The 16,731-nt window shown below is 45.1% G+C and overlaps 1 protein-coding gene across 4 annotated transcripts in view; it reads left to right on the top strand.

The window, feature by feature from the left end:
- Nucleotides 1-16,731, top strand: part of ARHGAP24 (Rho GTPase activating protein 24) — a 199,338-nt gene that overhangs the window by 86,097 nt on the left and 96,510 nt on the right. For 2 of the 4 annotated variants that reach the window (XM_074154417.1, XM_074154415.1), the window contains exon 3: nucleotides 8,216-8,221. The exons of the other annotated variants lie outside the window; for them this stretch is intronic. The gene's annotated coding sequence lies outside the window, so the exon portion shown is untranslated. The remainder of the gene's footprint in view (nucleotides 1-8,215; nucleotides 8,222-16,731) is intronic. 4 annotated transcript variants of the gene reach the window in all.

The raw sequence follows: 16,731 nt of genomic DNA, 5'->3' as shown, positions 1-16,731 counted from the left end.
GTGAAAAAGCAAAATTAGTGTCAAGCCCGTGAATCTATTGTATTTCCTTCCCTCGTCCAGCACAAAGCAGATGGTAGTTCAGATGTCCTGATAACTGCAGGCCTGAGAAGGCTCTCCAGCAGCAGGTCACTGAACCGCATCGCAAAGCAGGACCCGCTCTGTCAGTCTGCCAACGAGTAATGAGTTGCACAAGACAAGAGAGGAGAAGCAGTGAGGGTGTATTGCCCAGGTCGGGATGGGCAGTGTTGGGGTATGTATGTGGGCTGCTGCTGCAGTACCCTGTTGCCCGTTCTCCACTTGACAAGGTGCTTTTCCTCTCCCGCTTTTCGGGAGCAGAGCCCGCAGTCTCTCCTTGCGCGTGCGTTTGGGGCACCTGCCCTCACCTGGCTCCTTCAGGAGGCTCAGCCCTCCTTGGACCCACAGCGGTGTGTGCATCCCCTGCACCCGGGAGTGTTTTGGGGAAAGATACAGATGGTTTTTAGAGCTATAGGGGTATGTTAGAACGCTTTCACAAGGCATTTGCTTATTCTGTACAAGATCAAAATAACACCGTGATGCTCCAAGGGGAGTGCGCTGTAACATAAGCTTCCCTACGCTCACACCTTCCTTTATTAATCCCAGTTATGTACTCTGCACCTTATCCAAAGAAATCACTGGTCCACTATTTTCCAGCCAGGGTAATTCCTCCGTTAACAGACATTTATTCAGTCAGTTGTTCCTACATCAAAGCTAGGACGTACATCTACTTAGAAGAATTATCTTTAACTCTGTGATTAAATTAGCAAACAAATAATAGCTTTAGAATGGTTTTGGAAGAACAGACTATAGAGGGAGCAAAACTGTGTACCGTGCTACTTACTGCAGATGCATAATGTTTCAAGTGATCACCTGCAAATAGATATCACATTAAAATGGAGAAAGATTAAACTTGTAATTGCTCAACACTTTTTCTTGAAACATTATGCTTAGAAGCAAGCAGAAAATAAGTGATTGCACAGTGTCTTAGTTTCCTGAGACAGAAGTACACAGGTGTGTTCAGTAAACTTGAAAATGAAGGAATAATTCACCAGCTGCCTTAGAGAGATGTGGACATCTGGGCATTCCCTCCTATTCTTCTGCAAAAAGGTACTCTGTCTTCTCTGAGAGCTAAGTACAGTTGGATTTTGTCATAAAGTAACTTAAGTGCTTTATGACAATAAGTGCTTAATAAGGAAGGAATTACTCCTGGTGAAATTATGCATGGACAGTCCTACTACTCCATGTTCATTTCCTTTATACTGGCCCTTAATGCATAAGCTTTGAGCAGAAAAAAAATACTGTGTATAGAGGGCACAATTAGGGGATCAGTGATGGCAGAGTAACTAGTGGTCTGTGAATCCCTAGCCTATGTCTGGAGCACTGACTTGCTGCCTTGTGGGAACAGAGCAGGGTTGGACCAGCCTTTTGGTCCTGCCCTTTTACGCTTTAATCCACCCACCCGTGAACTGCATCTGTAGGCTCCCTCAAGATGAAACTCTTTCCTGGGCTGAAAAGAAATCTTTTCTAACTCCTAAAGACTTCCATTATGTGCTTCCTTGTATGAACTAATAGTGTATTTCCTCTTTTGTTGTGTTGTGGGCATGGGAAACCCCACCTGCTGAAGTGAAGGGAGGCTAGGGCCAAGCCAAGGCAGCTCTGATGATAAGCAATAAAACCCAAGTGTGAGAAAGCCTTCAGAAGGAAGCTGCTCATTCAGAGGTTCTGTGTAAGTGCATGCTTAAATAATGTCAAATGACTTGGCATTTGGTGGTTTCTAGCTAAGTATGGGCAATGGGATGCTCCAAGCGGGTGTAAAAGGGAAAAGATAAGTTGTACAGTAATTTTGTAAATGGGTTTTGCAGGATCAATGATGTTAAAAGATGATGAATCATAAAATGGTTTGGGTTGGAAGGGACATTAAAGATCATTGAGTTCCAACCCCCCTGCCCTGGGCAGGGACACCTCCCACCAGACCAGGTTGCTCAAAGCTCCATCCAGCCTGGCCTTGAACACCTCCAGGGATGGGGCATCCACAGCTTCTCTGGGCAACCTGTTCCAGTGCCTCCCCACCCTCACAGTAAAGAATTTCTTCCTGATACATAATCTAAATCTGCCCACTTTCAGTTTAAAACCGTTACCCCTCGTCCTATCGCTACACTCCCTGACCAAGAGTCCCTCCCCGTCTCTCCCATAGGCCCCCCCTTCAGGTACTGGAAGGCTGCTATAAGGTCTCACTGGAGCCTTCTGTTGTCCAGGCTGAACAACCCCAACTCTCTCAGCCTGTCTTCATGGGAGAGGTGCTTCAGCCCTCTGATCATCTTTGTGGCCCTCCACTGGACTCCCTCCAACAGGTCCATGTCCTCCTTGAGTTGAGGACTCCAGAGATGGCCTCAGTATTCCAGGTAGGGTCTCACTAGAGCAGAGTAGAGAGGTAGAAGCATCTCCCTCAACCTGCTGGCCATGCTTTTGATGCAGCCCAGGATGCAGTTGGCTTTCTGGGCTGCCAGTGCACATTGCCGGCTCATGTTGAACTTCCCATCCACCAACACCCCCAAGTCAATCTTCTCAGGGCTGCTCTTAAGCCATTCTCTGCCCAACCTGTATTTGTGTCTGGGATTGCTGTGACCCAGGTGCAGGACCTTCCACTTGGCCTGGTTGAACTTCATGAGGTTCACACGGGCCCACTTCTCAAGCCTGTCCAGGTCCCTCTGGATGGCATCCCTTCCTTCCAACGTGTTGACCGTGCCATACAGCTTGGTATTATTGGCAAACTTGCTGAGGGTGCACTCAATCCCACTGTCCATGTCTCCAACAAAGATGTTGAACAGCAGTGGTCCCAGTACTGACCCCTGAGGAATGCCACTTGTCACTGGCTTCCACTTGGACATTGAGCTGTTGACAGCAACCCTTTGAGTGCAGTCATCCAGCCAGTTCCTGATCCACCGAGTGGTCCATCCATCAAATCCATGTCTCTCCAGTTTAGAGACCAGGATGTCATGCGGGACAGTGTCAAACACTTTGCGTAAGACCAGGCAGATGACGTCTGTTGCTCTCCCCTTGTCTACCAATGCTGTAGCACAATTGTAGAAGGCCACTAGATTTGTCAGGCATGACTTGCCCTTTGTGAAGCCATGTTGGCTGTCACCAACCACCTCCTTATTTTCCATGTACCTTAGCAGAGGTTCCATGAGGATCTGCTGCATGATTTTGCTGGCCACAGAGGTGAGGCTGACCAACCCATAGTTCCCCAGGTCTTCCTTTTTTCCCTTTTTGAAACTGGGGGTTATGTTCCCCCTTTTCCAGTCAGCGGGAACTTCACCCGACTTTTCAAATATAATGGAAAGTGGCTTGGCAACTTCATCCGCCAGCTCCCTCAGGACGCATGGATGGATTTCATCAGGTCCCATGGGCTTATGTACCTTCAGATTCCTTAGAAGCTCTCAAACCTGGACTTCTCCTACTTCTCCTATGGTGTGCAGTGTACAGTTCTTGATTCTCATAGCCCCTGTTTTCGCCTGGTCTTTCAACTCGGGAGGTGTGAGGAGAGGGTTTGGCAGTGAAGACTGTGGCAAAGAAGTTGTTGAGAACCTCAGCCTTCTCCTCGTTTGTTGTTACCAGTTTGCCATTCTTGTTCATCGTGGGGGGTATGCTTTCTTTAACCTTCCTTTTCTGGCTGACATACCTGTAGAAGCCCTTCTTGTTATTCTTAGCATCCCTTGCCAGGTTCAGCTCCAGCTGCGACTTGGCCTTCTTGACCTTGCCCCTCTTGTGCTCTTGTGCTCTATGGAAAGCATCCTTAAAGATCTGCCAGCTCTGCTCTGCCCCCTTGTCCCTGAGGACCGTTTCCCAGGGGGGCCTTTTGACTAACTCCTTGAAGAGCTGGAGATTTGCTTTCCTAAAATTCAGGGTCCTGACTATGCTCCTTGTCTGTTGCGTACCCCTTAGGGCTGTGAACTCCACCAGGGCATGATCACTGCAGCCCAGGCTGCCTCCAGTCTTGACACCCCCAATAAGCTCACTTGCATTGGTGACTGTCAGGTCCAGTTATACCAAGCTGGCAAATACCCGAGGGGATACGATACTGTCTGTTTCCTGCCTTAGGAAGTTGTCATTGAGGCACTCGAGGAACCCTCTAGATTGTCTGCAGCTCACCGTGTGGCTTTTCCAGCAGATGTCAGGGTGGTTGGAATCCCCCAGCAGAATGAGAGCTTGAAGCGTGATGCCTCCTGTAGCTGGAGCATGAAGATCCTTTCAGATCTTTTTAAGGTTTTGTTCTTCTTCTTTTTAGCCCTTCCCTAGTGCTGTAAAGCGCAACTTTATATTTACAGCTTATAAATCACCTTAGTGTGGACCCAGGTTGTTTTTCAGCCTCTTCTTATCTTTTAATATTCACTTAAAATCAAGTGAGCCACTTACTGCCTAATTGATTTAATTTGCATAATGATAAACTGCAGTGATGGCAGCTGAGTTTGAAAAGCTCTCAGAGCAATTCTTATGGAAGACTATAGTTCTCATTGTCTTGGAGCATCTCAATTCAAGGAGCTTTTGCATAGAATCACAAAAATGAGAAAATTTGCTTACTCAGCCTGGAATGGTCTTTGTTCAAACAGGCAGGTCTCTGGCATCAGGGGATTGCACTTCTGCACAGTGCCCCCTTTGCGACTTGACAGCCCCCACTGCTTCTTTTGAATGCCCCTTGCCCTTCTACATTGGGTGGCTGATCCTGCAGCGTTCCTGGGTACCTCTGGCTCTTTGAACAGTATTCCGAGATAAAACTGTTCACTGTGATACATTGCATATTTTAGTCTTTGGAAGTGTAACTTTCCTAGCTAGAAGAGAAAATGTTACCCCATGTATTTTCTTACACCGATTCAGATTACCTGCTCCATAAACAGGGCGAAGGGTCACTTTAAACAGCTGTGTTGTCCCTTTGACATTGCTGGCAATTATTTTGCCTTCATCAGTGGATTGCTTTTTGTAATGGAAACTTTTCAGAAGTGTTTCATTAATGTGGTTCAGTCCCTGGGGCAAAAGCTTGCTGGCACCTCTGCCCTCCCTTGTCCTGCTCTGCTCTGCACATAATGGGTTTTGATCACACACGGGTTTGGACACCAGGGTGCACAGTGAGATTCTTCTGTGCGCTTTGCCACAGATGCCACAGACGCTTCTGACGCCACCAAAATGTGGATTATGATACAGGTCTTCCTTTGTCTTAGCCAAGCCGATTTCCAAGTTCTTTTTTTCTGCAGTTTAACTCGTGACTGCAGTTTTTCATAGGAATCCTGTACAGATGAGATGAAAGAAAATGCGGAGAAAGGCCTATTTAAAATCAAGGCGTGCTTTTCAGCATTTTGGTTTTTCTCCTGAAATCTTAAAAAAGGCTGCCTATAATCATATGGTGTTTTCTCAAAGCAAATGACTTTCACCAAGAAATTTGGCTTATGCTGTCTTGTAGAGCAGCCAAAGGAGAGGTAATATTTACCAGATTTGACATGAGAGATCAGTAGGAATGTAAATAGAGTAGTCCTTCAAAAGACACCGTAGTCAGAGCAATCATCCTGCAGCTTTGACAAATTTATGAACATCTGTTCTGGTGCCATTTCTGCTGTACAGACCTGCCATTAACCAGGGAGAGAAAAGGGGTTTTAATTAAATGAGCAGATTGACGTGTTAAACTTTGATAAGATCACGCCATCTGGGTGGGTTATATTTGCAATCCTCTCCACAGCTTCTTAGATTTAGGGTGTACTTCAGCGATTTCCGGGTTATTCTCAGGAAGACGCACCAGCCCTAGAGCACTGGAGTTAACCAAAGTATTTCTAACAAGGTGTATATTGCAGCGCCTCGTTTCTGAGCTGTATAATTTTTCTTTAACAATTTTGGGTTTGCTATTAGGTTGTGTTTTACTAACGCATCGCTACCTAGTGCTAGCCACAACTGCTACCGTAGTACAAGGTATATACAAATTATTTATTTTCTGTAACCAAACGTCAGTCAATAAATAGGCACTATTGGCCACAGATTAAGAATTTTTACCATGTGCCTTAACCAAGGCTATGTTGCTGACACTCCGTCTTGGCTGGCTGCTCCCGTTCCTCGGGGTGGAAGAACGGTGTGGCTTGTGGAGGAGGCAAAGTCCGATGCTGGGGGAGCTACTGCCAACAAGAGATTCCAGTTCAACTGGCAGTGTGGTATGGGAAGCTGTGCAGGAGCCACCTGGGTGGCTGCTGGTGTGCAGACAGATGGTTGTCCACTGGTACAGCCACTATTGCTGAGGGGTTCACACAGGAACAGCCACGAAACGGAGATTAGTAAAAAACCCACATTGTTCTGTTTATTTATTCCGTGCTAGCAATGTGTTGCGGGGTTGATACAAAATAGTCAGCTCAAGAGCAGATTGCTCTTAATTCAAGTGGAAATTAATAAGTAAAATTTTGCAGTGCTTTAAATGCATAATTGCTGAGTGTATTCACCTGATGCTTTAATATTTGTCATCCCTTCGACTTGTAATAGATTAGAGCAGGGTGTTTAGTATGATGAGATGCAGCTATAAATAAAAAAACTTTTAGCGGTTCAGAAGAAATCTTTATGCACTTTAATTGTATAGACAGGTTCAATTCCCGGGAAGGTCAAGAGGGAAATCACTTGATAATTTTAATCCAGAAACAATTTTATTTAAGTTTTCGAGATGTGCTGATCCAACTTTTTCATGCAACAGCCTGTTCCTGCTGAAGTAGGTGGTGTGTTACTTGAATTGGGCTCCCCTTTATACAGCGCTGCAGTAGCTGGTGGACAGATGAAGCCTTTGGGGAGCTGGTGCTGCTGTATTGGTATTGACCTATTTAAGCTCAGGTAACTACTTATCTGTCTGCCAACGCTCTTATCCCTGAGCGAGATCATCTTTTCTGCTGCAATATTTGAGCTGATGCTCTATAGATAAAATCTAGTAGTCTGGGTAGAGTATAGGAAAACAGCTTCAGACTCTCTCTTCCCTGATAACGGCACTTGGTAAAAATAATAACTTTTACTTTAGTTTTTATGTATCCAGGTTCTTCAAAATACAAGAACTAGGAGCTAGGTTGTCTTTGACCAGCTAGGCCACCTTTATCCAAGAGGTAGCAAGCTTCCTGGTGAATGCCCATGACTTGCACTGCTTTTCGTCTTAGTTTTTGTGCCATCGCTGAAACCTCAGGAACTCGTTGAGCTGTTTCAGTTTGTTTGAAGGAAGGATGTCAACTAAGTCAGGTGTGTTTGTAAATCCTGATGATGCTGGACTGTAGCTCATATACTACATGGAATGACACTGGAGTGTTGTAAGTGCTGTTAGTCTGACTGTAATACCATGGCTGTGTACAAATTTTGTCTGGATAGAGGCTTTAAAAAGAAAGCAATATGTGCATCAAATGAGGAAGTCATGTCCTTCCAGATGTAGGTATAAAGCCAAGGAAGGGGGCAGAGAAGGATACACAAAATAAGGGAAATTTATGCTTCTGATAGCGAATGCACATCTGCAGTTTGGAACATGCTGAATTTGTAGTATTAATGAGAAATTCATGTGTGCTTTTGAAGTACTCTTACTGCAGTTGAAATTATATGAAGGATTTTTACAGGATATAACATACTCTGTGCGTTGTACTGTGTCTGTACAGCTCCAGCAGTTGGATAAGTTTTTGTTATTTGTCCTTCATTAAAATAGTACTGGCTGTTTCCAAATTATATTAAATAGTTATGTCTCTGGGTGTGATATGATAGTGTGTTGGATACAGACGTATGGAATACCTCAGCCAAGGCTTTTTGGGTGCTTGTATTCATGGATTTTGTGTATATGTGTGTGTGTCACACGGGGAGAATGATCCTCCTTAACACAGAATTGGGTTTGATTTTGTGTAGTTCCTCAAAGTACCCAGCGTGTTGAGGTACCCAACATCATTGACACAGATGAGGACAGCAGCCTTCAGGATGTTTCAGCTTCTTGGTGCTCTGTAAGGATTACATGTTTGGGTTGAAAGGGAAAATAAATTTTTATTTCTTTTTTATCGCCTTAGAAAAGTGTGCAATTGAAGGAAGTAAAGGAAGTAAAGGAAGAAGTAAAGGAAAAGGCTATCCAAACAGTGTAATACCAGGCTGAGCTTGGAAATATATTGGATTGGTTCAGGGGTGGTTACAGTATAAAAAGTCACGTTCTTGTTTCCCGAAGGAGGAGGTGAATCCGCATCTTGTGTTCATGTCCGCAGGGGTCAGGGCTGTGGTGAGCCTGCACAGGTCGGGGAAGCACAGTGTGGTGGAGGGCTCTGGTGAGCCCTGTCAAAGTAAAAAGCCCATAAATCTCATTTGAGCTGTGGATCTATACCCAAGCCTCTGTTTGTGTGTGAAATAGATCCTTCATGGAGTGCTGGCAACAAGCCCAAATGTTTTCTGAGAGGACTCTGCTCTCAGCATGTTTTGATCCTACCCTTTGGAAGATACTCATAACTTCTTTCTTCTCTAGCCTGGACTGACCAAGAAATTAGGGTGTTTTGAGTAGCTGCTAAAAGTTGTGCAGCGAGTGTGATGGCTCAGCTCCAGCCGCCAGCAAAAATGGGCCACTCAGGTAGGAGGCTCTTTGGAGCGGTAAATTCTGGCATTCCTCAGGGATGCCCACCCCATACTGCAGCTGTGCAAGCCAAATTGGAAATAAGATCACAGCTATCCTCTGCATTCACTGCAGAACAGGGGGCTGTCCGCTGAGGGCATCTTTACCCTGGGCAAAGCAAAAATGTAATTTACTGGTTTTAGCCTAGTAGCGATGGAGCAGCAGTGGCGGAGTGAGTAGTCGCAATGGCTAGGGAATGAACGCATTACATTTCTGTTCCTGGAGTTGCCTCTCTCAGGTCTGTTTTAGATATTTCACTGTTGCCTCATTACATTCATTTTGCTATCTGTGGAAAGGGAATAAAAGTATTTATACACTTACTGTATCCTAGAAAAATCATGTGTTTATGTCTAAGTAACTCCTTTCTCAAATATATTTTATTAGCATTAGCCATAGGAATAACTGTTCACTTGTCTTAGTCCCCATAAGACAGCAGTTAATAGCCAGTAGACCCTTACGATTTTAGGATTTACCTATGAGGGATACAGAAATTGAGTATTCACTATTCTTCTTTTATCTCTGCTTATAAACTGCACAAAAGCACTTTTGCGGACAGAAGCGAGATTTCTGCCTTCTGAGTGGGTTTTCCCTTTGCCCTTTCTCAAAGTTAGAGCAATGCAAAGTACAGAAATTTAGCTTCACCTCCCAGCTTGCTGTTGAGTCAATGTTTTTGGAATAATCTACTGATCCTAGCTGTCAAGCTGCAGCTAATGTGTCTGCGTATGAGATGGGAAATGGTGGTGCGCAGCTAATTCTTGCCCTGTTGCTTGCTCTCCTCTCCTGGAAGCTTTGGAATATATATAAGCTTGCATTACTCCGTGCCCTAATGGGAAAGGAACACTGTTTGATCCCCTGACAGAGACCAAGTTCCATAGGATACGACAGCTCTCTTCTGGGATCGACGCTGCGATTTAGGAAAGCTGCCAGGGTCCGTATGTGTGATTTGTGTATTATTAATATTTTATAAATTAGCTGTAAGTCCCATTTTCTGTAGGACCTTTGAAGGTCCCACAGATGATATAAGAGATAAAAGCACTTTTCAGGAAGCGTGTTTTCACCCTCTCAGCAAAACAGTGGTTATCATAGCACAGCAGAAATGATGGTATTGCCAAGCGTGTCTGAGATTTGGCAGGTAACAGAGGGAATACCCAGAAGTTTGAAGAGAGCAGAGACTCAGTATGTCTCTTATTCTGTAAGCCTTTCTGTCCAGAAAACAAAGAAATCATAGGACAAAGTCAGAGTCCATCCTCCACGTGTGCCCTGCCCTTGGCTTCTTTTACTGAGCTGGGTATCAGAGGTGCTACTGATTACAGTCATTTTTACAGCGATGCTTCTCCAGCAGCAATAGGAGTGAAACGACTGTCTTGTTCCAGAGGAGCTGCTTTGCAGGTGTCAGGCTATGGCAGGTTTCAGTCATTTCAGACCAGGGTTATGTTTGAACTGATGACCCAGGAGGGAACGGCTTTAGAGAGTTGGATTCATAATTGCGGCACGGCAGATGAACTGTACCGCCCTGGTGGGACGTGTCACTGAGCTGTTGGAAAAACTGCTGGGAAGCAAACCCTGTGGCTTGCAGGATGTACTGCCTGTGCTTCCCAAAGGCAAAAAGTTTTGTTTTCCACGTAATGTGCTTTTCTGGCTCACCTTGAGGGTTGTTTTTCATGGTGAAACCTCAAAACCATGTTCATCTTCAGAACCTCTGCTTATTTTCTGCTTTCCTTTCTGGGTTTGAAACCAAGACAGTGCTTTCACCAGCATTTCACCGTGATGCAGAGGGAGACACAAGTGGAACAAGCATATGGCCACTTCTCAGTATATATATGACTTGATTTTGCTTAAGCACATGAGATAGCGAAGTCCATACTTGGTTATGTCAGACAAGATGTTAACGGCACATGTAAATAAAGTCCCAAGTTACTACTACAGAGAATGTACTGGAGTATCTGTCTTGTCTCATGTGCTCTCTGCTACAACATTTCTCATGTCTCCCGTTCCCCTCAGGAGCACGCTCTTTGAAAAGTAGCATATTTTGGCAATTCCTTCTTGTGACCTAGCTCCTGGAGAGGGTTTCTCTAAGCTGCAAGGCAGAACAGCAGCCAAAAATGTAATTGGGCAAGTTAAATGGTTGTGCAGCCGAGAGCCCATCACATGGTACAGCTGACAGCAGCTTCCATGAGAAGATACCGGCGTGTCATATTCAGAGTTATGTGGGCATCCCTGTGGGCTGCGTGAATATAACCAACGCAAACCCCAGATGCACAAACATGTGGAGAAAGGCTCATATCTTACACATCAGCTGAATTGCATTTGGACTACAGTGAAATTGGAAGGAAATGGAGGAAAGCACTTGGGAAGATGCAAAACCAGATGGTGCGTCTTGATCTCATAGGAAATAATTTTTGTGCCTGATTCTCATTTTGTGTGATTCTGATCTCATCTCCCGCTTGATATGTCCTTGATATGTACCTGTGGAATGCGTATAGCACAGTTTTATCCAGCAGAGTAATCAAAAGAACAGTTTGGCTTCTCACAGGAACATCTGGCATCGCCTATCATCGTAATGCTGTTTTTAGTAATTTTGAGGGCCAAGGTGGCAGCTTTACTTTCAATAGAGATTATTTTATTGGCAATGAGAGACTTACTGATAATGTGGAGGGCAGACCCAAACCTGGACATCCCTAAATTTTCTAGGAGCGTTTAACAAAGAACCCAAAGTGTTCTTGCCACACTAAATTCCTTTAGCAGTTGGAGATTGATGGGTATTTTAAAGATTCCACTCAGTAGTATCCTGTGAGTACCTACGCTGCTTACCTGTCTTCCTTCATACCTCATTCTTTAATATATGTTTGAGCGTATTGTTAAACATATGTCATAAACCACATGAGAGATGCCAGACAGCTAAATTTACATTAGCATATGATCCTTACAATTAACATTTCTGGGTGTTGCTGCCTTTTTACGTGGGTGTAGCCCAGCTGGCACCTCTGAAAACACTCCTGACTTGAACTACTAAAACTGAAAGGAGGACGAGGCTCGAGTCCCATTTAAGGATGCACTATGAAAAAAAATTGGTTTCTGAAGTTACATGAAATATTAAAAATAATCCCAGTATGCTCAGTTACAGTCTCTCCAGCAGTAACATTTCATTGGGATATTGGAAACGTGAAACAAATACTTCAAGCGGCAGACCTCAGACCATAGAGGCAGAGCAGAAGTTACTAAGCAGTTTGTTTCATCAGGTAAGAACTGTAATTTGTTGCTAGTGATGGTATTAAGGAAGAAAGCAAAATGTCTGGCGAAACAGTCCCTCTCATCTTGGCCAGCTGGCAGGAGAGGAAAACTTGTGAAACAATCTGGATGCAGGGAGATGCAGTTGGGATCATGACATTGGCAGGCAGCAAAATTGCTAAGTTTCCCATCTCCCTGTCCCTCCCCTTGTTCCCTGCCCACCTACACACACGGCTGCTCCCTGCCTGGGCAGCCTGGTGTCAACTGACATCCAAAAACCTCAGGAACGCCCCACAGTGTCGTGGCCAGTGCTGGGGCAAACACAGAAACGCGAGCTGTTTTCAAAAGATTGCTCTAAATATTTCCTGGTGCAGGGTAGAGCAGAAGTGTGAGACAACAAAGGGAACAGAGAGAGATTTCTTGCCTTTTCCGTGAACCACAAGAAAGGTGGAAGGCTATTTACAGTGTCATTTTTACTGAGGGAATTCAGAAGTTGAGAGCCTGATCTTCGATGTAGTGCACCTTGTGAGGCTGTTGACTTGCTTGGGTGAAATATATAATTCACCTTTCACACACAGAAATGGTGTTTTATCTTCTTGAATTGTTTTGCTTGCTTAGGAGCCGTAACTCCTATGCCTTAGAAACTATTTTTAAAAAGCCTGCCCTCCAAAAAGGCTCAGGAAGCCTCAGTGTAACTCACTGTTTTGCTTTTACAGCGTGTGAAGACTCAAGGTTGTGATTTGGACACTGAATGGGTTTTAAGCATTAGCTGTGCGCTTGTTGGGGGTTTTTGAGTTACCAGACCAGTTTGTCAGCATATGGAATTATGTTCTGTATCACGCTTTACGCTTTTCACTAGTGATTAATGTTCATTTTTTGGTGGTGGTATCTTCCATAAGTCATGCACCCACAGTATCTACCCTATTCCCTGTGTGTGGGGTGTGAATACACACACCCAATTAGAAAACTGTTGGAGAAAAAAAAGCAGCATTGCTGATCTACCCACAGCAAACTGCAGAGTCCACTTACCTGAGGGTATGAATATGACTTTGCGATGTTAATGACCCATTTTGTTGCTTTTGATAGTTTTTCAGGGGCACAAATTGAGGCATCATAGCAATTATAAGCAATAACGTCTCAATTTGTACTGCAGTAGTTGCCTGTTGAATTCGTACATCACTGGCCCAGTGCTAAACAGGGGATGAATTAGTCACCAACAACACTGAAGAGGCAGAGGTTCTCAACACTTTCTTCACCTCTTGGCAGCACTGTTGGCATTGGGAAAAAAAATCCAAGTTGATGCAAACACAGACCCACCACCAATGAAGGAAGAGTTGGTAGGTGATCTATCAGAGGAGCTCGACCCCTACAAATCAATGGGCCCTGACAGTATCCCCCCAAGGATGTTAAGAGGGCTGGCTGATGTTGTTGCAAGGCCGCTCTCCGTAATCTTTGAGAAGTCATGGAGATCAGAGGATGTCCCAGAAGACTGGAAGAAGGCTAATGTCACCCCCATCTACAAGAAGGGCTTAATGGAGGATCCAAGAAATTACAGGCCCATCAGTCTTACTTCAGTCCCTGGGAAAGTTATGGGACAAATCCTCCTGGGGGGGTCTATCGCAAGTCAAATGAACACGTGATTGGGAAAAGCCAACATGGATTCACTAAGGACAAATCATGCTTGACAAACCTGATCATCTTCTACAACAAAGTAACCTGTTTGGTTGATGTGGGGCGAGCGGTGGACATTGTCTGCCTGGATTTCTCCAAGGCTTTCAATACGGTTCCCCACAGCCTCCTCCTAGAGAAACTGGGAGCTAGCTACGGTCTAGACAACTGGTCTATGCGGTGGGTGGGGAGCTGGCCCACAGGCACCCTGGAGGGTGGTGGTAAATAGCTCTTTTTCACACTGGCAACCTGTCACAAGTGGGGTCCCCCAGGGATCGATACTGGCTCCAATGCTGCTTAGTACCTTCATATGTGATCTGGATGATGGAATCAAGCGTATCCTGGCAAAGTTTGCCGGTGACACCAAACTGAGTGGGGAAGCGGACACTTTGGAAGGAGAGCCACCCTGCAGGAAGACCTGGATAGGCTGGAAGACTGGGCTAACAAGAACCTTATGAAGTTCAACAAAGACAGCCTGGGAAAACATAATCCAGGAGTGCACCAGAGGCTGGGGTCTACCTGGCTGGGGAGCAGCTCTGTGGAAAGGGACCTAGGGGTCCTGCTGGACAACAAGCTCAACATGAGCGAGCAGTGTGCTGCTGCGGCAAAGAAAGCCAACAGGATGCTGGGGTGCATCAACAAGGGCACCACCAGCAGAGATACAAAAGTCTTTATCCCACTCTACTCAGTGCTTGTCAGGCTACACCTGGAATATTGTGTTCAATTTTGGTCCCCGCTATGCAAAAAAGATGTGGACAAGCTGGAAAGGGTCCAGAGAAGGGCCACCAAGGTGATCCAAGGACTGGGAGGCCTGCCATATGAGGAAAGGCTGAGAGAACTGGGTTTGCTCACCCTTGAGAAAAGAAGGCTTAGGGGAAACCTTATCACCATGTTCCAGTATTCAAAGGGTGGCTACGAAGAAGATGGAGACTCCCTTTTTACAAGGAGTCACATAGAAAACATGAGGCGTAAAGGGTAGAAGTTACTCCAGGGGACATTCCAATTGGACACAAGAGGAAAATTTCTCACAATGAGAACCATCAGCCATTGGAATAATCTCCCCAGGGAAGTGGTGGATTCCCCAACCTAGGACACTTTTAAGATTCGGGTGGAGGGGTTACTGGGCCATCTTGTCTAGACCGTGTTTTTGCCGGGAAAGGTTGGACCAGATGATTCTTGAGGTTCCTTCCAACCTGATACTCTATGATCACTCCATAGATGAACAGACTGCAGGAGAAGCAGCTGCAGAAAGCTGGCTGCTCAGGCCTGGGCGACGAGTAATGTTTTTAGATCTCTCATTGCCCCTCTGGCTGAGTAGAGAGTTGTGAATTACTGAGAAAAACAATATTGAGTGAGGTACTTGCTCAACATGACTGCCAAGAGTCTGTGACCCAGGACTGCATTCATGTTACTGGCAGCATTCCCCTTGATTTTGTTAGGGGAGGGAGCTGCTGTGTAGCATCAGAGGGTGATGTATTGGGAGGGGAATATTCCCCTCCTCTGGTGACTTCACTGGGTGCAGCTGGTCCTTAAATGTGTTTTGAAGTAGTTTCTCATTAGGATCAGCTCATGGGAAGTAATAGATGGCGAATTGAGGCTAAATTAGTGAGAACTTTGTGCTCTGTTAATGCTCTTTCTCTCTATAAATAATAGCTGGGGAGTAGAACAGGAATGAAGACACTGTTACGTTTGTGGTTACCTCTGCTGCTATGTAGATGTTATGCACTGCCTTGCAGCATGTTTTGTCAGCAATAGAAAGGAGTAGGAGGCATTTGCCAGCTCTTTCACAAGGGCAAAAATTCGCAGTTCTACTGCAAAACACATAAAATCAAAGGAATGTTCGAAGACTTATGAGGGGAGACGAAAATGTGGGAGACAATTTTACATTAACAGCCAAACAGGCCACATGACCACCTTGGTCTATTTGGTTTCACCTTCTTCCTATTAAAAAGTCCATGAAACGATCAAAAAACATTGTCTCTCCTTGATAGTCCCAATAACTCTCCAACTTTTTAGTGTTTACTTCCATCCTAAAATCTTCCTTTAAAATATATGTATCTATATTACAGAATCACAGAACTGTCGGGGTTGGAAGGGACCTCTGGATCATCTAGTCCAACCCCCCCGGCCAAAGCAGGGTCACCTAGAGCAGGCTGGACAAGAACATATCCAGGCGGGTTTTGAGTATCTCCAGAGAAGGAGACCCCACAACCTCTCTGGGCAGCCTGTTCCTGTCACCCTCAAAGTAAAGAAGTTTTTCTTCACGTTGAGATGGAACTTCCTGTGTTCCAGCTTGTGTCCATTGCCTCTTGTCCTGTCACCCACTGAGAAGAGCCTGACCCCATCCTCTTGACACCCGCCCTTTAGATATTTATAAGCATTGGTAAGATCCCCTTTTAGTCTTAATCTATAGATTTCTTTCTCTCTGTGTGTGTGTATAGATATAAATATGTATTCAGGTACCATACTACTCTAGGCTGGAGAGCTACTTCTGGAAAACTTCTCGGGCAGTGGCAGTTTATTTGTTGAGGTGAAGAAATAATTGTCTTGCAAATTTATCCTGACTTACAAAGTCACTAAGTAGAGTCATATAATGACTTGGTTAACTTGAAGTTAGAGATGCCACCTTCTCACTAGTGTGTATTACATGGTAGAGTCTGGTTTTCGAGATGTTCCTACAAAGTAATGTCCACCGGCAGTATTATTTAACTGTCTGTGGTTCAGACATTGCTGTCAGGCATCCTCTGGTGCCTACTTCACAGCTGAAGCAACTACCAGGGGAATGATTGTGGCTTTACCAGCCTTTTAAAATGCCACAAGTGTTTGTTGCTAGCCATCACCTGCAGCTTTTCATTCTTTGGCTTATCCGCCTGTGTGCCACAGTGTGAAGGTGGGTGAGTTTAGTTTGGAGAAGAGGAGGCTGAGGGGAGGCCTCATTGCCCTTTACAACTCCCTGAAAGGAGGGCGTAGAGAGGTGGGTGTTGGCCTCTTCTCCCAAGGGAATAATGACAGGAGCAGAGGAAATGGTCTGAAGTTGGGGCAGGGGAGGTTTAGATTAGATATTAGGAAGAATGACTTTCCTGAGAGGGTGGTCAGGCCCTGGAACAGCCTGCCCAGGGAGGTGGTGGAGTCGCCATCCCTGGAGGTATTTAAGAAGTGTGTGGATGGGGCACTTCAGGGCATGC

Source organism: Numenius arquata, chromosome 10, assembly GCF_964106895.1.
Source record: "Numenius arquata chromosome 10, bNumArq3.hap1.1, whole genome shotgun sequence".
Lineage (NCBI taxonomy): Eukaryota > Metazoa > Chordata > Aves > Charadriiformes > Scolopacidae > Numenius > Numenius arquata.
The sequence above is the reverse complement of the archived record's forward strand: the minus strand, read 5'-3'. Positions and strand labels throughout refer to the sequence as shown.